The 26301-nt window shown below is 30.0% G+C and overlaps 1 protein-coding gene across 1 annotated transcript in view; it reads left to right on the top strand.

Annotated features, from left to right (window-relative positions):
- Octalpha2R (alpha2-adrenergic-like octopamine receptor) overlaps positions 1-26301 on the top strand; it is a 610987-nt gene that overhangs the window by 415510 nt on the left and 169176 nt on the right. The window lies entirely within an intron of this gene.

The raw sequence follows: 26301 nt of genomic DNA, 5'->3' as shown, positions 1-26301 counted from the left end.
CCAATAGTTTAAAATTGTTTATTCATTTTTACATTTAATATTTAATTAGCTCGATTTCCACTTAATTCACTTTTTTCTAGAAAACTTCTCGCAAACTCTAATTTAGTCAAATTCTCATATTTATTCTGTTTTTTTTTTTTTTTTTTTTTTAATTTATAGTTTTTTATTTCTGATCTACTGTTATAGAACCACTGAAAAAATTAATATACTTATTTATTCTGCTTAGAAAACAAAACTAATCCAAACATTCTTTAGTTAATGAACACCATGTAAAATAAGATTCATATAAATGTTGCAAAATATTGTGCACATAAGAGTGTATACGCTCTTATGAGAGCGTACGCTCTCTCATCAGAGAATACGTGATACGCTCTGTATTGTACATACAGAGCGTATCACGTACTTCTCCCGGGTTTTTCATAACCTATTCTACGCATGATAATAGAAAACGTTTATACAAGCATCTGTTCTAAAATGCTTCGTTGTGAGTTACAACTAGTGAAAGATTTTGCTTGGATTTCAGCAACTCCTATGAAATGAGATCGTGGCGAAACTTTTAGAACGTTATTTAAGGAGTAGAATTTGTGATTTCTTTTGGGTTTTAACCTGAAAAATTGAAGAAAATAGGTCCCAGAATCATATCTGCAGTATTTTTTTTTATGAATGGTGGAGAAACTATTAAACTGGAGTGAAGAAAACCGTTTTTTTTTTTTAATTTTTGACGTACAATAACTTTGTTAAATGGGTAATAAACGCATAAAACTTTTAATAAATCTTATACAGTATTAATATTTAACAAAATCGTGTAATAAGTTGAATAAAGCAATGAAAAGTTGGAAAAATTCGAATATTATTTGGAAGCAGTACAATACTATATTTGTGAGAAAACTACTTACTGTAAACAAAAAATAAATTTCTTTTTTGGTGATGTGGAAAATTTGTAACGAAATTTAATATTAAAAAATGAAAAAAGATGGAAATTACACATCAACGTTAAAATAAATAAATAAAAATTACTTAGATAATAAGTTTTTTTATTAATGACTAAAATACAATAGATTATTTGAAAAATTATCATTTCAAAGTTGGCAATAAAATAAGAACAGCTGATCAACAATGCGCAATAATGTACAAATAGTGTGTGTTTAATTCATTTTGTGTGGTACATCAAGTATATCGATTACTGTGAACTGTGCTGTCGTTTGTAAAGGTTTTCTTTGAACTTTAGTTTGAACATAACCGGTCTGCTATTGAATTAATTATTTACAACAGAGGAATAAACTGTTGTATGGCATTAATTTTGGGTATGTGTAATGGTAATACTACAGCTACCACAGTAGAATAAGAAATATGTTTTCCGAATCGCAGGATTTCAAATCCCAAAAGAATTAGTGCGACTTTTCTTAATCTTTAGGAAACAGCTTCAGTATCTAGTATTCGTACCAACTACAATCTGTTCGAGATGACCCTGTTACTGAAGAGATTATTATCGATCCAATTCAGTGCAATCTAGGCGCCAGTACACGACGTCTTTCTAAGTGGATGGGAGTTTAGCATTCGATGGTTTGGAGGACATTTAAACAAAACACGTTTTATCCTTATTATGAACAGAAAGTTCAACATATACATCCAGGAGACGGTCCGCTTTGTTTAGAGTTCTACAACTGGTGGAATACAAATCGACATCTCTATAAGTATGTTTTGTTTACCAACGAGGAAAATTTTACTCGAGATGTCAAAAACTTACGCAATCAGCATAAACTTGGAAATGTAAATCCTCGTGAAACAGTGGAAGGCAATATTCAACACTGATTCAGCGTCAATGTATGGTGCGGCATGCAATTCGCTTCTTTACTATTAGCTGTTTGAACCGTTCATATTACCTGGCTGCTTAAATGGTGAGGTCTACTTGTAATTTCTTCAAGAAGGATTGCCGCAGCTGCTTAAAGATGTTACACCAACGCTAAGACGCAAAGTATACTTCCAGCACGATGACGCCCCTCCCTACTAATCACATGCGATTTCCACTTACTTAAATCATCATTTATCTCAGAAATGGATCGGTGATTGAGGCCTACATTCTTGGCAACCAAGATTACCTGATATAACATCTTTAGACACATGTTGAGTACTTTAGGTGGAGTGCACAAGTGTGTGTATTTTAGTTACCATAGTTACTATTCTATATTTTGTAATTTAGTTTCTTTTCAGGTTTCTATAAAGCCTGAAAACTACAATTATTATTTATCAGTATTATTCTCACAACCATAAAGATAACGTACAGTGCGGGGATCCAAGGGCTGGAGCCCTTCAGTTAGATGGGAATGGAAATGGCGACCGAAGCAAGCTCTGCGGGTGTCCAGGACACTGGTCCCCCTGGCAAATAGGGAATGCCGAGTTCAAATGTATCACTGAAAATGTTTTCGATATACTTTGACGCCCAAACATGCACAATAAGGCTGCAGCCTTATTTTCTCATTCCGTGGTATTCTTTGTGTTTCACGTGAAAAGGATCTTTTCATTTATAAAATGTTTGCCACCATTGGCTAAAATTTAAAATATCCTGGTGGGATATATATTTTATAGTAAACTTCTTTCTTTTTTTTTTTAACCGTTTATAATAATTTAAATGTATTCCGTTAGAGAATATATTCGGTCACACTTTCGAATAAATCTTACGTTACATGCATTAAACAATGACCTCTAACTAAGAAGAAATTATATTTTCTTCAAATATGGTTTTTTTTCAAATCGTTTGGTCTCGCTAAGGAATATTCTAATCAGAGAGTGATTTTTGTTTTGTCCCATACATTCATCTGAGAAGAGATGGAGTTGGGTCTTGTGTCAGGGACTAAATGTTTTATATAATCAACGAAGAAGGAAAACTTCGTTTGCATCCTTTTTCCTTTCATCTTTTTGGTATAAATACCAAACTTTTCCTGTACCTGGATGATGTATGGTAAATATATGAATCGTAGTTTTAGGAGATAAAATACATCCTCCACTGTGATCCGGGGCAGGAGCAAGTTTTGTATAAAGTCGAAGCAAAGTGAGATAATCGTATCGTCTTTCTTACCTGCTTCATTACTTTCTTTGTGACTTGTTTAGTACGTTCCTTCAAGGTGATGCTTTTCATTTTTATTGAAAAGCAACATGGTGCTTGCACGTAACACATATGTCTATTTGCGACTGCCCGAAAGTAAGTTCAAAGTTTTTTTTTTAATATTGAAATAAATAGTTACAAACAAATTTCCAAAATTCACCACCAGGTGCCGGTACGTTCATTATAGAAAGGCCTCATCTCCTGGAGTTGAGTCACTTCTGAAATAAATACAATATTCAAATGGTAGTATCAATCATACGTACTGATGGGATTGAGCCATTTCTTTAATTAATATGTACCCACCCTTTAGAAACACATAGATACAAAAACCGCACTTTGTACAGAAATTGTTGCTTAAATGACTGATTCAAATATTGTTTTAAATGTTCAGTAGTTTATATTAATTATATATTAAATAATAAAAAGATAATTTTATTTCGACATATATATTACATGTAATTGAAAAGAAAAAATTATTTTTTTCTTTTAAATTACAGTTATGTAAATAATAAGGTCATTTTTTATTTTTAATATAACTTGTAAACAAGTTTACCCTGAAATTTGAAAATTAAATAAAATTGTTCTATCTTTCAACTGTAGAATCTTACTGTTGATGGATATTTGTAAATTTACAAAATTATAGGAATTCACGTTGTAAAGATATGATATTTAAACGAGTATGACTTATGATTGCATTGTACGTTGCCGTTGGCAAAATGGATCGGTGATAGATGTTGTATTAGCATCTTCAGCTTAGCACTAAATTACTTCTAAAACAACTACGTCGGTGACATTTTAGAAGTTGTGTAATTTTACAAGTAATGATCTAAAAGAACTATTTTTCACATTTACTGCACTGTTAAATACCGTTAATACGAACAAATTTTGTACTTTTTTTGAAAAAGTAATATGTATTTAAATAAAATACTTAGAAGAAAAATACATCAATTCTACAAACTGCTGTGGTTAGAAAAACATACTCACTTTCTTATAAAGCCTGTCTTTTTTTTTTTTTTGAAGAGAAAGTGTAACCGTAGCCGGATCATAAGAATAAAATGACAAAGAGTAATGATATATCGTTGTAAGGAACGTGAAAGGAGAATGAGTTAAGACAGCCTTGCTACACATTTTCAGAAGAAAGAAAGAAGAAAACACAAAAAGAATGAAACAGAATTGCTCTCGCTTTCTGTACATATACGAATAAATATTGCATTCTTTTTATTATGAACTAATGTATTCGAAGGATAATAAAACATCGGTGGTGTTATACGACGCCATTCTGCAGTTACAGCTGCTATTTTACTTTTTCCATCAGTGTATTCATTTATTTAAAATCGTCATCGAGTAAAAATATGTTTTATTTTAGGTAAAGAAAATATCATATTTACTGTCGCTGTCAAAAATCCTGTAAATTTACTTCATAAATAAACTTTATTGATCCGTTCTCTTTCATTATTATAATCAAAAGTTTTATCCATGTATAGCGGATGACTAATTTTTATTAATTTTATTTAGTAGTAACAGTAGCAATTATAGGAATGATGAAAAATACTGGAGTAATGTAGACTAAAGATTAATCCACAGATAATTTAAAAATAATATTGCCTGTTAACCTAAAAATTTTTATAATAGTGAATTACGAATATAATTCGTGATCAAAATTATTAAAAACTGAAGTACAGGATTCTAAAACTTACGTAAACAGTGTTTGAAAGAACTTTGAATAAGAAAACTTCTTAAGCTCCTCACTATTTATACACAGATAAACCAAGCAGAAACAATAAAAGCCAAAGCTGCGTCCTATGGTATAAAGTTTAACATCTTTTGTGTATGAAGTTATTCTGGAATTCAAACACATCATATGTTTAAGCACTATTACAGAATATTACTTTGTTGGGGTTTTATTAACAAATCTTTTAATATTTAAAATTTTCTTAAGCGTATTTAATTTGGATTAAATTTGTATAGTTTTGATGCATGTTTTCATTATCAAATTAGACATGTTTTCTTAATTTAATAAGGAACATCTCCCCTACATACTATGAAGAAGAATGACATATTTAATAACAGAAATTTAATGACTTAAAAATATTTTACATTTTACTACAATCTTTTAGAAAAGACGTTTACAATGACGATAAAGAAGTTTCAAACTTTATCTATATAATCACGAACAAGCATAATTATATCATATGTTGACAGGTGAGATTAAGACTAACCATGATAATTACACCACAACTTACTTCAAAATTACTAATAAACTAGAATAAATTACTTACTGCTAATTTTAGTAAATTACACTTTACTTCCGACTAAACTTACTTCAAAATATCTATCAAAGAATAAGGAAGATGGTTTCGACTGCAACTACGACTTTGAAAATGTATTTTCCCTCAGATAATTTGTTGAGTTTAAATGATTTGCATTTATGGAAAATTATTTATCAGTTAAACTAGTCTAATCAACTACTATGAAGCTTATGAATTATAAATCGATATGAATATGGATGCTGTGTAAATAGATAAAGAAAAGTCTCTAATACCAACAAGAATATTTAATAAACATCGATTTACTATTTTCAGTTCATAAAAATAGAAACAATATGGCTTTTAGACGATAAAATATATTTACGTATAAACTCCCTAAAGTAAGAAGGTTTGCCTGCGAATTACCGTCGGTAAGATGAACTCACGTTATCTCACAAGAGAATGAGTGGTTTGATGAAAAGTTAAATAGATAGGCCTTAGAGTTAAGAGATACTCGAAGGAATTACTACATGGTTGTCAAAACGGGAAAAGAAAATAAGATAAATGTAAGAGAAAGTGGCTAAAATTGAATAGCGGATAATCTTGTTTTTTTTTCTTCATAAGGATAGGTTTTTTTACTACGATAACAAAAAGTCTGTATTTACAATTTTTAAATACCGGTGATTTGTCATGAAAATCACAAAAATATATAATTACAATTAGGAATGGATATACAAATAAAAAACACACACATAAAATGTACAATCACTTTACAGTTACTACTACAATCATTGCAAGAATGCGAGAGAATATATTTGAACAAAATAGTAACATTAGCGGCAATAAAAAAAAAAACAATGTTAACATTAATAAAAATTAACTCAATATCTAGTTAAATTATTTTAATTATTTCGATTATACACATTTATCAGTCACCAAAATTCTTCTAACGAACAATTTGCTAGTTTTAATTCTAGTATTAGTTTTCTAAAGAGAAATTACCTTTTCAGTATAATTAGGGCTTTAAAATGTGAGAAGAATATTTTATTGCAAATTTCCTTTCCTATAACTAGGAATTTTACGTTATACTTTATACTAATGCAAAGAGAGTATTTATTTTTTAAATAAATTCGATTAAAAAAAATTGCTTTTTAAAGACTGTAAAATTTACATATAAGGATTAAAAAAACTGTCATGCAATCTAAACTCTGTAAAGTAATAGCTACGTTTTTATATTTTTGATAACTTCGAATAAATTAATGGATGGGGTACGTCTCAAGACACCTAAATGTTTTTAGTGGTAGACTTTTTGTGAATTCTCTACATAAAAACTATCATAAGATTTTTCGGTCTTATTGAAATAATAAAAATATATTTTAAACCATGACAGTCGCCTCAAAATGACAAACCCCCATACTTACTTAACTAACGTAAAAGTGTGGATAATAAAGTTTGTTTTCGTTATCCTCGTTTTAAGATAAATAATAATACTTAAACCTCTCATTTTAAAGCAGCATGTGTTTAATTTATTTTCCAACCCTGTACATATGCATTGTGCTCTTCCAGTCATTTTTTCCATTTACTATAATTTAAAAAATTTCAATAAATCTTTTTTATTAAGACAGATACAATTATTGTAAATAAAATCAGGAGACCTTACTGCTTTAAACGTAATAAAATTAATTACATTTTAATTTCTTATTTAAAACCCAATCTACAATAATTATTACTTATATTTATGTACAACATATTTTAAACTGGCATTACCTCTGAAAAAATTGTCTCTTTTAATGTTTCCTTAAAACTGTTTATAATTTTAATCTACTTATCATCTGCATTACTTGGTTTATCTCCCACTCAATTTTTTTCCATCACCAATTTTTTCATTCCCTGAATTGTTTCCTGTTTCCTCAGTTTCTCTAAATCATATAATCTGTTCTCCTGCCACCTTTCTTTCTACTTTAATCTTTAATCTGTTCTTTCTACCTTTCTTTCTTTTGTTCTTCCTGCTTCAGAGACAGATTAATAAATGTGTTCTGACTTCTTCCTATGTGTTCCAGGAGTTTTGTCATATATACACCAAGACATTCACATATATATTTATATATGACATTCACATCCCGTGAATGTCATACACCTGAAGAGTAAATCACTAATATGTAGATGGTCCTATCTTGAATATTCAACTCCTCACTCAAAATACCTTAGCTGAGTATTTCTCAGCTAACAGTTGAACTCCTTTGAGCTTCTTTTCATTAAAATTAATGTTTTTCTCATAACTTAAAATTATGAATAAATCGGAAGCAAAAACTAAATGTATGGAGTAACGTGTGGAATTGTTAGCTGACAAGTGTGTCTGCCAGTATAATATGTGTAGGAAAGTTGCATGTTAGTATTCTGTGAAGTAATAATTTATGTTGTAGAGATTTACCAATTTTTTTGAGCCTAATGTTCACTTCTGCCACAACAAGATTATGATCTGAATTTATATCTGTCCCTGAATAAGCATAAGCATTCTTTAAACAATTTCTAAATCTTTATTTTATCATAATATAATCAATATGATATTTTTCTTTGTTCATTCGTGATACCCGAGTATATCTTCTTTTATTATTTTCAAAAAGGATATTTCCAACACTAACTCCTTCTTCATGCAGAATTTAACCAGTCTTTCTCCTCTTTCATTTCTAATTCCTTGACCATATTTTCCCCTCTACCTTATTTCCTTTCCCTCTCCATCCAAAGCATTACAATCACCTAGTATCGCTAACATCCCCCCTTCTTTACTATCCCAATTAACTCTTCTGTCCTTTTGTAGCACTGTTCAACTTCCTCATCTGTGTGCTGAGGGGTTGGCATGTATACTTAAATTATTACAATATCTTTATCCTTCCTTTATCCTTTATCCTTTATCCTCATCATCACCCTTCCATCAATATTCTGAACCTTTATTACTTTTTTCTTTTTTTTCTTTTAATTATATCAGATGAAGATCGGACCCACTTTTTAAGCACAACTCAGTTCCCACCCTGAAAGAGGTCACCACCTCTGCAAAAACGTCCATCCTGAATAATTTTCGGCTACATATTGGCAAATAATTGTTCAGTACAATTTTCATGTATTGAACAATGTTATGCTCCACACTTTTTTCCCTTAAAGCTCACTTTGAAGAAAAGAAGCATTTTGAAAGAAGCATTTTGAAAGAACCACTTTGAAGAACCAGAACCAGAAACATATTATACACCAATTACAGTATTACACAATAGCACCAACATAACATGAATTACTGTAACACCCAAATTATACATCACATTTTTTTTTCATATTGTAGTATGATCAAACGAACATGGACGATGCAGGAGACGAACACACATTGCACAATGCAATATGATACAAACACACACGAACATGCATGATAGCAACAACGCAACACGAATTACTGTAGCACCCGAATTATACATGACATTTTTTTTTTCATTTCTCAACATAGCACGATAAAACGAACACACAGACGCATCAGATTACATAATACAACCAATACCAAAAAGAAAAAAAGACATTGCAATCTGGCGCGATTACACCACCACTACACCATTTGCATTTAAACACGACACATGAAGAAAAGGAAACAAAAATCTAGTATAATTAACTACCCGAAACATTAGCACCACCACAACACAAATTAAAATGGCATCCACAGAATACAACCCGTTTTTGTAAATATTCATAAGCAAATGACAACATACTTAAGACGATTCTATCAATCTATATAGAAGAGCCCCAAAGGTCCACAACCAACCATATGTAGTTGGACGAACAGGAATCAGAGAACCTCTACTCACCCTCGTTCACCTCCCTACCACGAACAATGGCCTCCACCAGGCAGCTACGGCATTCCACGCCACCTCCGACTCGAGCATCTTGGTGACCAAGCTTTCAGCCACCAACTCTCCGAACACCTGGACTACTGGTGGCCTACATCATACCAGTGCCCGCACCTATCAGTATACCTACTCTACTACTACCATACCTTTCTACCCCTGAAAATTAAAACTGGAAATCCCTGATTGACATTTTCTTTCAATCTTGCTTTACTCATGCCAAGTATGTCAAAATTATTTTTTACTATTTAATTTTTTTTCATTCTCAAATGTTCCACTTTGTAATACTGTTAAGATATTCCATGCTCTGATTCATAATGTGTTTTGACATCTGTCTTGATGAAATGATGTTTTTTTTAATTTTCATCTGTAAATTTTCTTTGTTCTTCCTTCTCTCAAACTTCCTCATATGCATGAAACCCTATTTTGCCTCCCTCCCACAGATCCGATTGTGGGAGGTTTTACCTCAAAATACTTTCACAGTAAGGTCCACACCATGCCATATACTATTAAGGATTCTCCATTGGAACTTTAATAGAATGGTTTCCTGTTGCTTTCTATATCCTCCAATCAATAAAACTAAAAAAAAAAATAATTTCTTCTTGGTGATTAATTCACCACCCAAGCTCAAGGAGTATGAAATAAGTATTTAGAGCATGTGAAAAATATCAACCCTTATGGTGATTCGAACAGAGAATCTTTTGGATGAATGACGAAGTCAGTAATCCTTCATGGAAGTCGACGAGTGTTTTTTAATTTGTAAAAAAATATACAAAAATGGTTTTGATATTATGCTCTTAATACAGTACAGTTAGGATTTTCCTATGCTTAGATAAATATGTATCTTCAATTATTAATAATTAGGCATTACTTTCTGCTTATGATTATGTAAATACAGTCCTACCTACATGCAAGATATGATGTATAATATAAGATTATCTATATTTTTTTAAATCCTCAGACATAAAATCAAAGACCTTTTCATCATCACAGAAAGTAGCTCCAGTCGATCTTTATTTATCTGTATATTGTTGCACATTATTGACAAAATCAACAAGAGTATTCTGTCAACAGTAATGCTGGAGAAAAATTAATTGTTTTACTGAGATTAATAAAATGTAAAACAATAATCTGAATACATTATTTTGAAAAATTTGTAACTACATATGAAATAAACTAATATAGGTTTACTTATATTTGATTATTTCTATGCAGATTTAACAAGATCTGATTAATATATTTTGTGAAAATAGTTTCGACAAAACTTCTGTTCAGTAAATAAAAAGCACTTTAATAATTTTCTATATAATTTACTACATCTAGTGATATTCTGATGAACGTTTTCCAGAAATAGAAATTTGACATTTTATGTCTCTTACGTTTTCATACACTTATTCCATATTCTGGCAGATCCAAAGGAAAACATTAATTCTTTGCTTAATTTTCGTTAAAAAATCGTTAAATGACTCGGAAGTCTAGAATAGACTATTTATCTCGTGAAATCTGCTGGCAACGGCTTCTTACATCCATTTATTACCAACACCCTTTTCATATCATTCCAAAATTCCAATGCTTTATTCTAACAAGAATTCCTACATTCTTCTTAGTTTGACATTCTTCTACCTGTTTAACAAAAGGTTTAAGTACTTTGTTATAAAATTTGTAATACATAAAGAATACATGCTTATTAACGAAAATATAAAGGTTATATGAATAAAGTGAATTTTTATTTTTATAACTTATTTAAAAAATATATTTAGTTACTGAAACTAATAGAAAACACATTCATTTAATTATAAAGTAGTTTACTGAAAAAGCTGAACATTTCATGATGTATAAGTAAAGATGAGATGTTATTAAAATATAATAACGCCCTTTCAGTTCTGCTGAGGTAAATGTTGATAGAAATAATTTCTTTGAAATTAACGCTGTTTCCTGCGTCTGCATTATAAACAATACAAAAAATACAAAAGTAACCATAATAAATAAAACATAATAATGAATATTAAATACTATTAATTGCACTGCACGTTTTAATGATAAAGCCATGAATATACACTTTTTCAGTAGTTCTATTTTACGGAAACAGAAACTTACATTGTAAACACGTAACTAATTTTTTATCGTTAATTACTGCATTATTTAAGTTATTTTCTCAACAAATTACATTATTAAAAGATTTGTTTTTTATGCACGCTTTTAATTTTTGTTGTTATTTCAAATTAGCTAATTAATTTTTCTCGTATAATTTTACCCTTTAAAATTTGTTTAAATTAATTTTGTTTCATTTTAAGTAAATATTTATAACAATCTTTAGTTTATATTTAGTAGATGAATTGCTCTACTTATCTAAATTAAAAATGAAAATTAATGTAAATGAGAAACCGACAACTGCAATAATTTTGACAGAACATTACAGAAAAACAGCTTGCTAGAGTTTAAAACAAAAACTTGGAAAGTTTTTGTTTTTGTTTTAATTTTTTAAATAACAATGCCGTAATACGATTTTAAAATAATTTTATCAGTACCTAAATAAAAGTAATGAGTAAAAGATAATCAAAGCAATCTAGCGCGAGTTGAATTTTTTCAAATATTGGTGCTGGTACTAGAGTTATTAATGATGACCTTGATTAAACACGCTGGCACACATGCAACGACTGTAAAATTATCGTTAATTTTGCAATTGCTACAGTGCAAGAGAAAGCAATATGCGTACGTTCATGAAAGTGGATCTGTTATTTCTGTTTGTAGTCGTTGTTTTTTTTTACAGTACGGCCGTGATCCTCATAATAAAGACTCTATTAAATTTTGATATCTCCAGTTTAATGATAAAGGAAGTGTAGTATACAAAAACGATGTAGGCAGACCTCCTGTCTCTGAGGAAGTTATAGATCGAGTAAGAAAAACTTTCTAGAGAAGCCCGGGTAAATAGAATGGCTATGCGAGATTAGAACTGTGAATACCTCCAGCCACTAAAATTTCATGCTTACAAAATTCAATCAGTGCATGCAATCGAATATGATGATAAACCACACCGTTACAATTTTTCCGTCGACATTCTTGATAAAGTGAAGGAAGTTAATGCGTTTTTAGAAAAGTTAATCTTCTCTGATGAAGTTACTTTTCCTTTTCTGATCACATTAATAGCTTTAATTGTCGATTTTGATGGCAACAACCGTTATTCCGTTCGACAATCACAACATGATAGCCTGAAAATTAACGTGTGTTGTGCATTGACTGCTTACAAAAAGATCGAACCATTCTTCTTTGCTGAGTCAACGGTTTCTAGTTCTATTTATCTAGACATGTTGCAGGACTATGTAGTAGTACAAATTGAACACAGGTAACCCAACGTTTACGCCAACAATATGGCGCAGTACGACTGGTATTTACATGTTAGGAACTACATACATGACAAAGTTCCTCAACGATGGATTAACCGTGATGGACCAATTCCTTGGCTATTTTTTTGTGGCCGATCCCTGGCCACATAAAAATGGTGCTGATGTGGAACATGTTTGAAGTTAATAAGTGCTGTAAACAAAGCTGTTTTAAAATGCCCTGTTCAACAATAAAAAATTATCTAATTACATTGCTTTATTATTTTTTTATTAACACTTAAATTCAGCTGAATAATTTGTTATCACTCTTTATGATACAAAAATAGAAATATTTATCTTCAGAATGGGATCAATAAAAGGTAATATTTTATAAATGTATAGTAAATCCAGAAGCTTGTTTTTACTATTGTATGAATATCATTAGCAAAAAATTGTGATCCTATCAAAAATAATGTGAAGATAATTTTTTAGTTGTAAAAAATTCACCACCGGAAGTCCAGCATCTGTGACTCATATACTCCATATTTTTTAAATGTTTTTATAAATATCTCATAATCTATGTGTTGAAAATTGGTTTCACGTCGGACATTAAAAAAGATTTTTGTTGCAAAGTCAAGTTTTAAGCTGATCAAATAAAACACTTTAAATGTAAAAATAAGTTTTAGAATACTTGAACACAATCTGTTTAACTGTATTTAGATGTAAGTATTTAACGTCATCAACTATATATAAGCACTTAGTTGATTACAATTAATGATAACATCTGAAGAATAATATTGACGAAATAAGTGAATGAAGTTCGGTAATAACATCTTCGGTCATATTTTTTGTAACTGGCTAACTAGATAATAAGCTAAGTTTTTATGAACATTAATTGGATTCTTCATTTATGAATTTTATAATAATCACATATATAGTGTCAGGAAAATAGATTTTCTTTTTCTTTTATTTTCAGTTAATTAGATGCTGTTCAAATTAGTAGATTCTGTTGTTAAGTTTGAATGTAGTTTTAAATAAGTCCATTCTGGCTACAATATATCTTACGAGTATAATAGTGTCAATGAGAATTTTATTATACATTCTATATAATAAATATTCTATATTTATTATTTATTCTAAAATTATCATTACTACAAAAATTGTTCAGAACTGAGCCTATTACAAAACTAAACCTGCTTTCCTTTACCTCTTTAATTTAGAATGAAAAACAATTTTTACCACAAGTATAAAGGACAATATAATGTATTAATTATTTGCTAGTCCATACTGAATAAAAACGCATTGATTCTCGAAGGGATTTGGACATTACTAATTGTATTACATCTAACAGATACAAAGTGAGGAGAGTGGGAAGCATTGATCCAGTATTCGAGCTGTCAAAGGAGAAAAAATGTGTTTGTGGACCTATCCGGGTATAGTTTTCTCGTTTAATAAGCCTAAATAAAACCTTTACCTACTAACTCTTATTAAAATACAAACTTTTCTACGACTAATTTTAAGTTATTTGCTTACATAGTCTGTAAGCTGTCATTTTCCTACGTTGATTACCTATATTATAAATAAAATAATTTTTATATTTAAATATTCTATCATTAATTTAAGTTCAGAGGCTGTGTGAGAGGGTTTAAAACCCTATTATAATAATATTAACTTTTCAATCATAGCATATACTTACACAAAAAATATTTGCATTACTGATATCAATTATGAATACTGATCTATAGACGTAATTGTTTATTTTTATTGTTATTATTTCTTTTAGCGGAAATCATAGGAATATAGGTTATTTATAACGAGGTTGGCTGTTTTCCCAGGCTTATCTCACCAAAGCGAGGGTGGGACTATAGAGAGAGTATTGTCGGATTTATAAAACTGATTAGTTTGACCATATGCACAATTATTGTATCCCACTGGGAGAAAAATTTTTAAAAACCTTACCGTAGGGTGTAATTTGATACATTGCAAATTCTGTACGCAGGCCAGTCACAAATAATATTATTTTATATTGATCATATTCGTAACTAGATTATTTTTTTACATTTCTTGTGGACAGTGCTTTTAAAATTTATTAATTTTCTATAAACTAATATTTTTCTGCACATTTTAATTGATTTTATTATTATTGTTGTTATTGTAGTTTTTAACTACTATTGTAAAGTAAGTTGCTAAGTTGAAACTACTATTGTAGTATTGTAAATTTATCATGATTATCTAAGTATAATATATATTACAAAACAGCCCAGCAAAAACTATTGAAAATAAATTGATGAAATTCATTATCACGTTCTTCTTTCAGTGTAAGTGCAAATTAAGAAAGTATTTCTTTGTAAATCCGATTTTAAAGGATTAAAATGGAGTAAAAATGAAAATTAGTATTTTCTTAATCTCTCTGTAGCAAATGAAAATATCAACTTGATTTTTGGTGTATGTAATTTTCAACTGAATATCTAAACTCAAGTTTCTATATTTTCTGAAATTCGATCTTGCAAGGAGTAAAGAAAAGATTTTGAACAATGATTGAAAATTTTCCCTATTTCCGACTATACTAAACGAGATATTCAGTAGATTTGGGCTTGCAAGTAGATTTGGGCAAGTAGATATGTATCTGATTTTTGGGGTTTTTTGAATTTCAATTTTTAATGGGTGCGCGGTATATGTATCAACCAACACAGCCAATGCCACTCTTACTGTATATGCGACACGACTGTCGGTAACTGGAACATCTGCCTCCAGTTACATGACTAAAAAATATAAAATAAAATAAAAATTTTTTTTAATGAGAAACGAAATATGATCATCTCCTAGTGCTGTTTGTCGGGTAACGCTAAGAACCGCGCAAAATACATTTTTAGACGTACGACGTAACGGCGACCAAGTACAATTATTATTTTAAGTTGGACACGCTTCAATTTTTTTATCATTATTATTTCCATAATCACGAGTTTAATAAACAAGGGGTCCAGGGGACAGAGCTCCCTGGCCAGATGGAAAGGGCGAGCGAAGCAAGCCTGCTAAATATCCCCTGACCGCGAAGGGAAACGCAACTAACAATATAATGCGAGCAAAGCCACGATGAGAATGCGAGTTGTACATGTAACAAATTTAAATGACTTGAAATAAGTAAATAAAATTTAATAAAAATATATTTTTTATTTGAATTAAATTATTATTCTAAGCGAAAATGTGATAATTATCCCTACTGAAAAGAGTAGAATATTTTAAATAAACGTGTGCATATTATTCATAAATCGCGTGTGAAATGCAAACGGAAAGTGAACACATGTTTGTTATGAGATAAATTATAATACAGTACTAAATAACTTTAAATAATTTCCTGGAAACAAAACACAAAAACATGAAAAATATTTTACAAAACAATAAAATAAAAAATGTAAAAAGAATACGCATGCAATTTATTTTACACATGTTGTTAAGTTCTGTAAATACTATTTTAGTACTATAATGATAAAGGTGAACATTTCTATTAATGTACTGTTGCAAATAAATGTGATATATTTATAAATATATAGTTTTTTTCCGCAGTGTTTAATTTACAATCGGTTCCAATTTACCGGAAGCATAAGAAAATGAAGACAAAAAAAAGATTTGCGCAGTGTGTATCCATTGAAATACTTCAAAAAACTTTATACGTATACATATGTATGCATATGATTACATATCTTATAGAGTATACATAAATATACAATAAATCTAAATAAGTACATACAAAGATAAGATCTAGGAACATTGATGTTCTTCAGGGTTCCGTTCTGGGGTCGGTCTTCACTGCAAACCTCCAACTACAAAGAACATTACAGTTGCTTCATTTTTTGTTTTTCACCACACAAGGCCAACCGGTAAACGCCTAGAAGACGTTGCCTCGGTTGATGTTATGTGATGCGGCGATGTCTAGCCACCATCCTTCAGCGTTGTTCATCCATTGGACCTTCCCAACAGGGTCCCTCCTGTTTCATTGATGCAACACGACCTTCGCTTCTGGATGACGTGATGCCTCTCCCCAGGAGAGCTATCCTCCCTGTCCATATTCCTAGCCGGGGTCCGAGTATGTCCCCATGCATCTGGATCGCTTTATCACGTAGAGGATTCTTGTTAGGAAGAAAAGAACGCAGCTTGACATTAAGTTCAGGGAGATGTTTATAGGCAGGGGGTGGCAACTATCATTACCTAACAAACAATTGCTTTACTCAGCGGTACTGAAGCCGATTTGGACTTTCCATAGTTGGAAATCCAACTATGTTACTCTCACGACAAGTGAAAGTAACATCGAAGTCCTACTGCAATTCCAGAACAAACTTATGAGAAATGTAACTGAAGTGGCCAAGTTTGCTAACCTCCTACCGTAGGATGTTGTGTCTTCAAAATTCTTCATTACGTTTCAACATTTACTGTTGGTTCTTTCATTCGTTTCATTCGTTTCACTGTTTCTTTATTTGATTATTCTTTGTGTGAATTATATATATATATATATATGTATATATAACCCCCCTCATACCAAGGGTTAAGTACTAAGAGTACGGGTCCACTGTTTCATTTCTATTATAATTCCAATTATTTAATAATGCAGTAAAATTTAAATTCAGTAAAGTTAAATTTCTGCGTATTGTTAAAAAAAAATTCTGCGTCTTGTTAGTCGTTATGTGTAAAAAAACAACTGAATTTTAAACTATTTTTGATAGTTAAATTTTTGAGGAAGTTAGAAAACAAAATATTTTGAGCTCGTACAAACATTTTTGTAATTTTGATACCGTAAAATAAAGGAAATAGAAAAAAAAAATAATTTATTAGATATGTAAAAAATCTATAGTACAAATTATCTCCTCATCCAAACAATTCTTAATCCAACACAGCCTAGTCCGGTATTCATACCGTACGTGGCCTTCCTGGATTTCTCCTTCCTTGAAGTCAGTACTTCTGTACGGAAGACAACTTAGTTACACGCGCTGAAATGTTAAGCCAGATTTATCGTTTGGGTTTGGATTAAAATTTGGAATAGTACATTAATCTCATTTCTAATTTTGTCATTGAATAATCTCTCCGACCGCGAGAAACACAAAGGGAATAAATACTTAAAGAATAGACACTTCACCTCAACCGTTTTGATTCTGGCTTCCTGCTTCTTAAGTATCATCGAGGTTTAGTACCTGTAAGTTAATAATGCAGCGGTGTTCCTCACATTAATACCATCTTTTAACATTTCAAACGGTTTGTTTCATTAGTTTTCTTTTTTTACTGATATCATTTCACGGTTATACCACTCTCTTAAATCTATGACTGGTTTTTATTTCAACCAGTAACCAAAGCTTCTAGTCATTGGGGGAACAATTCCTCAACTATTATTTTTGACTATATATATGTATATTTGTATATTATATACATATACGAATATGAATATTAACCTAAATATAATTTATTTATATTTATCTTCCTCTTGACTGGATATAAATAATTATAATAACATGTCATATTTTACATAGAAATATTATCTTTATTAATCTCTTGGGTTACCCAATCATTTACACACACTTATACATTAAATAAATACACCACGTTTCACTTATAATTCTCCAACTTACCTTACGTGATACACAAGTCATACAAAATTCTCTTACATACTAACTATATATATATACTAATATATTAATTACTTTTATCTATTTTTACTTCCTTTAAGAAGTAAAGGAAGTATTGTGATCGCGAAAAATTCCGGTTTTGGTTTTCAGATTTCAACGGAAATATCCATTTTGACCATGCCTGAATCCATTTTGACTAGTTTCAGCGTGACGTCTGTACGTACGTATGTATGTATCTCGCATAACTCAAAAAGTATTAGCCGCAGGATGTTGAAGTTTTGGACTTAGGACTGTTTCAACATCTAGTTGTGCACCTTCCCTTTTGATTGCAATCGACTGGACTAAAAGTGTCCAAAAAAACCCAAATTAAAAAAAAAAAAAGTTTATTTAAGACTTTTTCTTAACTGTAGTAATGAGCCCACATTGAGAGCTTTTTGACGATATATCATAAGTGGTACTTATTTTCATTGATTCCAGCGTTATTGCCAAATAAAACTTTAATTAATGAAATATTTTGATCTTACAAGGGGAAGGCACATCGGTTCAAATCCGACTTCACCTCTTTTTTTTTAACTTTTTTTTAAAATTTAAATATATTCATTTATTAACCATTTTTAACTTTAACCTCAGATTGTAAAAAAAAATTTTTTAAATAAATAATAATTCAATAAACAATAAAAAAAAGATGTGAAAAGTATATCAGAAGTTATCTATGAAATAAAATTTCATGTACTTTTCATTTTAAAAAATGTGTTTATATGTAATTTAACAGGCGTACAAGAAAGTGATGTGTTGTCCACATCAAATTTTTTTTATTATTTTTAGAATTTATGGTGTTAAAATTAGAATTAAAAGTAGTTTATTCTATTAGTATAACATTTTATTTTTATAAAAGTAAAAAGTTTACTTAGCGTTAAAATAATTTAAGTGAAAATTTTTTTAATCAACTTTATTTAATATTCCTTTTTAACTACGTCATCTCATTAACATTAAACGAGTAAAGGTTTTAAATAATATTTTAGGGCTCATTGTAGTAGAATGTAAACATTTCATTGAAAGAAACATTTACATTTAATCTTCTAACAAAAAAGCTCTTCTCTCTATAAACCAAAATTTTCAACCAGCATTCAATTCATGAGAGTTTTTACACGTTTGCCTCTAACAAATTATCGCTTTAATTATTTCTAAAATTAAATTTTAATGCATATACGTAAATATATGTATTCTACATATGTATTTAATTTAGTATCTATTTTACAAAACACAATATTACGTAAAAGCCATCTTTGTAGAAAAAATATTTATGGGTTTTCAGTTCACGAACAATACATGATATAAAGTAGTTTGCTTAGAAAATTAATAGTACAAAAATTAAGGAACTGACATAGGAAATAAAACTAAGAGAGATAAGAAATTATCAAAACCACATAAGAGAAAATATTTTTCAAGCATTTCCGTAGAAAAAGAAAGAAGAAAATTGCAGTTTGAAGTAAAGACTATTGGAAAAGAAATAAAAAAATAGACAAGTAGCAAATAAGAAACATTTAACGAAAAAACCGTTGAAAACTCATTAGTATGTTTTTTAATATTGATGACAATATCTTTATTGGGTAATTTTTTGTTAATTTAACACGCATAACTGTACCATTAATTACGCAGGGGTTTCCAGAAAACTAAATTTCAAAATAACAAATATGGGTATTCTTCTGGATTTAAATTCTTTGCTATTTATGTACAAAATTATTATTTTTTAATAACATCCGCTCCTTTTATAAATATTGTCATAAAATATACTTGAAAGAAAGAATTTGAGTTTCAAAATATATTTCTGTGTGTGTGTGTGTGCGCGCGCGTGTGTGCATATATATATATGTATAAATGTATGTACTGAAATGAAAAATATAGCATGGAGTGTATGTTTTTGAATATGTCTAACATCTGTTTCTTAGGACTGTTAAAAAAACGTTGTTAGATACAAAATATCGTATTTTAAAATCTAAAATAAACATATATTTAAATATTTTGGAATATAATTTGTGTGTTTTAGTTTTATAGGTTTACAGCAGTTAAAATTTAAAAAAAAATACACTAAAAACTGAACGATTTTTCTTCTTTTTTTGCTGCAAAGCTTTATTTACAATCATTTACATACATAGAAACCATAAATAAACTGAATGACAAAAAAATAATGTGGAAGAGAAGTATCCAACGAGATCCCTCTCAAAGAATTCATAGAAGTATTAGTACGCGTTTCATGCATGAAAAGCAACACACAATGAGTAAATATAACAATAGAACAATGAGTAACATAACGGAAATATTAAATTAATTAAAAAAAAAATGAAATAGCAAACAAAACCACATTATAATTTTCAATAAAACTATCCAATGAAATATAATAAAAAATGAGGGGAATATTCCCACTTTAATCATCACTTAGTATTTCCCAGATTCAACACATGGAGTCGTTTCACTCAACAAATATCCTCATTATTGTCCAGTAAATTCACAGTCAGATGGTTTACATGAGCATTAAGCCTAAATATGTCTTTCAAACGAGTAGTTAAGTTTCCTCCCGAACGTATGGCATATCCTGGATCTCATCATAGATCTCATTGTTCATAAGAAACCAAGGCACCTCATTTATGATCCACAGTAATGTATTCTGAAACCAGTGGATAACTTCAATCTTATTTCGGTATGTTGTATCCCAAATTTGAATACCGCTAGGTCCATACCGGCTTCAAAACAAATTTAACAACAGTTTGTTAGGCAATGACAACTGAGACCTGCTGCCTAGTAAACAGTACATCCGCTTCGTTTTTATTTCACATGATTTTACCTTTTCATATGACGGTCCAGATATAGACCTTGGTACCATACATGGTCAGCATGTGGGAGCAAACACCAATTCAGGTGGACCCGTAGGGAGTCCACCACATCCCATTGCAAATATCATATGACTTGATTTCGCCGGATTAACTTTTGTCTTCCATTTACTAAGCCAGCCCCGCTGATTAGATCTAACTCATATAGCAATTTAATTGAGGATAGCGTTGGATCGTCGTCGAGTGCCAAGATTGCCGTGTCATCAGCAAACGATTCAATAGTGACATGGTTTGGACTAGGAAGGTCAGCAGTGAAAATTTAGAACAAAATTGACCCCAAAACTGAACTTTGAGGAACTCCTGATGGAGTGTCAAAAAATTTAATCAACTCCTGATTACATTTAATCTGGGAAAACGACCATCAAAGTAGTTACTCAGGACCAAGTAAACCCACAGAGGCAAGCTCGACTTCAGCTTATAATGGAAACTAGGCAATTGGACATTATCAGAGCCCTGCTGGTCATCCAGAAAGGCTGCTTAATAATATCTCTTTCTTTCCAAACACCTGCTGATATAAGTTTGTTTAATAGCGAAACTTCGGAAGCGAAACTTCGCTTCACTGACTTCACTGTTCAGTCACTGTCACTGTTAATCACTGACTTTGATGGTCAGTGATAATATCTTTACTCACTAAAATAGGCCATAGCTTTCGAAGAAAGACCCTCTCAAAAATCTTAGTGATAGGGAATGGGCTTACAGGTATGTACGAAGACAATTCGTATTCTGGTACCGGTTTCGGAATCATTATTATCTGCGAAATTTTCCTCTTCATCAACTCTTCTTATCTCATGTGGCTGAATGGCCTTGCTCAGGTGTGTAGTAATAGATCGGCCTTTCGGCTGTTGTTAAGAGCCCATCCATTTGATGTTCTTAAAGAGAAACGAGGCTTAAGGCTGTTAAAACTTCTTTGTGACTTTCCAGAGTGAATAGTCATCTCTACTCAAAGGGTAAAGATTTAAAAAGTAACGTTTAGATAACGAGATGTTTAGAGGGTTAAACGTCTCGTTTTTATCCATTTGATGTCAAAGGCTGGATCGCATCATCGACATCAATAGGGTACTTTAAATGAACAGCTACAGGTATCTTGTCTTCTACTTAGCTTCGATAAGACTCCCAGTCAGTCCTGCTATTATTGAACGTTCTATTTGACAGATTTATTGCTGTTCTTTTCAAAAATACTGGGAGGTTCCGTTTTTAATTCAAAGACAATAATTTTAGGAATGTTAGAGAAAATAAAATATCTGCTTTTATTATTACCAATTTTGTAACTCGCTTACAGATTTTATGTAACCGACTATGGCAAAAGAAGAGAATGTTAAGGCAGTTAGTGTATCTGTGACCATAATATTCCAAAACGGATCTACCGGTTTTCGTAAAATATTCCTCAAATGATTCACCATAACTTTATCAGTGCAAACCAAATTTAATAATTTATAGGAAGCAAATTATTGAACGATAAATATTATTTTTTTTTTACATCATAAAATCAAAATTGTGAAAAATTATGTGAATCGACAACACTGTATAAAGGCAGATTTTTTAAGTGCAGGATATTCTGAAGAGCTAAAGGACAAATATAAGAAATTTTTAAATTATTTTGAATCTTGCTCCTTACAAAATGCTGCATGTTATAAATTAATTTTGTCATCCTGGAATTCATAATAATTTTTCGCTTTAGTTTCGTGGAAATATGATATCGTAAAACATACATGAAAAACAAAGTCTGATTGTGAGAAAACAGATATCCTCACTTTTACCAGAATATATAATCTGATTCTCCGGTTCAGAAGCGTAATATCACCGAATGTCAACAAATTTTGTAATCCATTAACTCTCCTCCTCATCACCGTTTAGAAATAAACATTATGGGAGTTGTTAACACAATTTCTGTATACGAGACTGAGAGTAGCCTTCACCCTACCCTGCAAACTAAATTACGTTTCATAACTATATGGACGTTATGACCTGCATAGTTTATACGATACCAATTTTTTTAAAAAACTTTCTCACAATAAAAATAAAGTGTGATACGTAATTGTTATCAATTTCCCTTTATTATATTGAAAATTTATATTTACATTGGTTTATAGAAATAATAAAAAGTATATAATATTTTAACAATGAAAGACTACCCACTGGTCCAACTTGATGACATTTTGGTTTCCCATGTTACCACATAAAGTATCTAGGTTTGCATCCGGACCGTTGTCAGACTTGGAAATATCATGTAAGAAAAAAAGGAAGCAGCTAAACATTACGTTTAAACAGATGTATTGATTATTAGGCAGAAGGTTTTAGTTATCATTATCAAACAAACAGTTATTGTACAAAGTACATCTGAAACCTGCGTGAAGCTATGGCACCTAGTTCTGGGGAACGATAAGAAAAAGAAACATTGGAATTATCAAGCGGTTTCAGAATAATATACTTAGGAGCATACCAGAGGCACCATGGTTGAAGGAAAAACGAGGTCAATGAATATTTGGGGTTGCCTTACGTTCATGAAGAAATAAGTTCAAGGTATAAATTACGATTTAACAACCATGAAAACATTCGTGCTGTAAACTTGCTGGATAATAGTGAAGATTTTATACATTTGCAACCTTTTGGATCTAGGAAATAATAAATTATGTTTAATGCAAAAATCTCTTCCCACATGTAGTCTCATAACTATATTTTCAGAATTATCGATTGTAATTTATTGTGTTCATTTCATAGAGTTCTACTTTTTAATTTTTTTCACATGATATATTTTTCTTACATATAAAATATTATTTGTTTTTACTGATTATTTTTGAATAGTTTCACTAAGAACTAATTAAATCAATTCATTTTATTTACTCATCTAACGTAGGTATAGCTATTGTAAAAAAAAAAAATCAGCCTACATTTTGATTGCAATTCGTCCATTCTTATTATATTTATAATTTGTTTTTTTTTATTACTCAATACTTATTATTTTACATAATGTCAAATTTGAACTACAGTTGGTATCCTTTAACCAGTGCGTATGATTTTTTAATTAAAAATTCTAATTTCAAAAACTTTTGTTTTGTTTATATATTTGGGATAAAGGCTTTCAATGATACTTAAAAGTTAAAATAAAATTTTTAAGATTTATATCCGGATTTACTGGATGGGAAAAAGCTGTATAATGTGCGTGTGTAGGTGCATAGATAACGTTTGTCAACAGAGCGATAACTCCGTACTAACCTACCTTTCTGTTTCCTGTTTAGCCTCCGGTAACTACCGTTTAGATAATTCTTCAGAGGATGAATGAGAATGATATGTATGAGTGTAAATGAAGTGTAGTCTTGTACATTCTCAGTTCAACCATTCCTGAGATGTGTGGTTAATTGAAACCCAACCCACCAAAGAACACCGGTATCCACGATCTAGTATTCAAATCCGCGTAAAAATAACTGACTTTACTAGGACTTGAACGCTAGAACTCTCGACTTACAAATCAGCTGATTTGGGAAGACGCGTTCACCACTAGACCAACCCGGTGGGTTCGTACTAACCTACCTAGTCATCTTTAGATTTACCTTTTACTGTAAAAGAAATATTCATAACCGGATAAACTGAGGACATGGAAGTGAAAATTAATTTTATTTCCTATTATTTTTGAGGTTTTTTTTACCTAAATGTAAGTATTTCCACATTTTTTTATAAAAAATATTGTGTTTTTTAATCGTAATATTTAAATTTAAATCATTATTTATTAGAAAAATTATAACAAGATAAAAACAGTGTTAAAAAACCGTAAATATCCAAAAGGTATTAGTAAAAAAAGATGTGTTTACGTTTTCTTCTTCTACAGAACTAATTAATAATTTTTTTTTTCAAGAACAAATTATTATATATTGGTTACTCTTTGTGCAGAACAAAGAGCATTTCTTAGAGACGATTAAACATATGCGAGGAACTATATCACATTCTGTCGCTGATAAGCGTTCTAATAAATAATTTGTCAATAATGGTGATTGTTGTATTTATCATTGATATAAAAATGTTTATACCTCACGTATAAATTATCAAATGTTTAATATTTTATAACATTTAATTTTACATTTTATTTTAAGGATGTATTTTCAAATAAATTTTACGATTGAAAGTAAACGTATATTTTAATCTTTTCTCTTAAAAGTTAGATGGAAGCTATTATTTTCAGATCATATTCAACAAAAAAGTTGGCAACAGTCCATAAACTGTGGATTATTTGCATATTGGAAAAATTTCATAACACATATGTGATCAAAATTTCTTTTTCAATAATAAAATCTTGCCGCAAACATTCTAATAAAAATAGTTAAAAAATAATTTCTGATAAATTTAACTTCAAAAAGGCTATAAGAAATTTATAAACTAAAAATTAATGAAATAAAATAAAATAGTTATTTTTTTTTATAAAATAAAAAAAGATTATTATATTTCTTCGCACGGTATTTATTTTAGTTGCGTAGAATATAATTAGAATATTGCTCGACTTGAATTAAGTTAATATATATATATATATATATATATATATATATATATATATGTATATACTACTTTGTCACTCATCTTTTCTTGTTCTCTTGAGTAGGGTTCACTTTACTTTTAATTAATGCCCGATACTTTAAAATTAATTACTGTTAAAGTTTTTTTCTATATGTTAGTAGGAAATAGTCCTACATTACAAACTTGGAGAATCTATCAATAACTTAATTACGTACTCATAGATTTTCAGAATTCACAACTAACGGTGGAATCACCCGTTTTGTTATATTACAATAGGTCGGGAGAAAATGGCGCTTGGTACAATCGTCTTTGGCTTATAAAATATTTAAAATTTAATATTTAAATTAAAATAGTAAACACATTATCCATATCAAGAAACATAATGCAGACTGGTCAGGAATATGAAATAATTAATTTTTGATAATACATGCTAATCAAAAGTAATGAATTTTCCGTTGTATTTGTTCCAGTTGTCAAACAAAAAAATTTTTTTAATGATAATGAATAAATAAATGATAAAGAATATTTTTCTATATTCATTAATAGTAAGAAATTTAATTTAAAACTAAACAATATTTCCTTGGTGTTATATAGTGAAAAAATAATAATTTACATACTCCCCTCAATACACCCGAATTTGTCTACTTGCATCGACATAAACTGGAAATAAAAAAAAATTGAATAATACAATGAGGTAAAAAATTTAACTCAAAATGACTAATTTCTGTTCAATGAAATAATTGATTGA

Source organism: Lycorma delicatula, chromosome 1 (genome assembly GCF_047948215.1).
Source record: "Lycorma delicatula isolate Av1 chromosome 1, ASM4794821v1, whole genome shotgun sequence".
Classification (NCBI taxonomy): Eukaryota; Metazoa; Arthropoda; class Insecta; order Hemiptera; family Fulgoridae; genus Lycorma; species Lycorma delicatula.
This window is presented reverse-complemented; position numbering and strand designations above follow the sequence as displayed.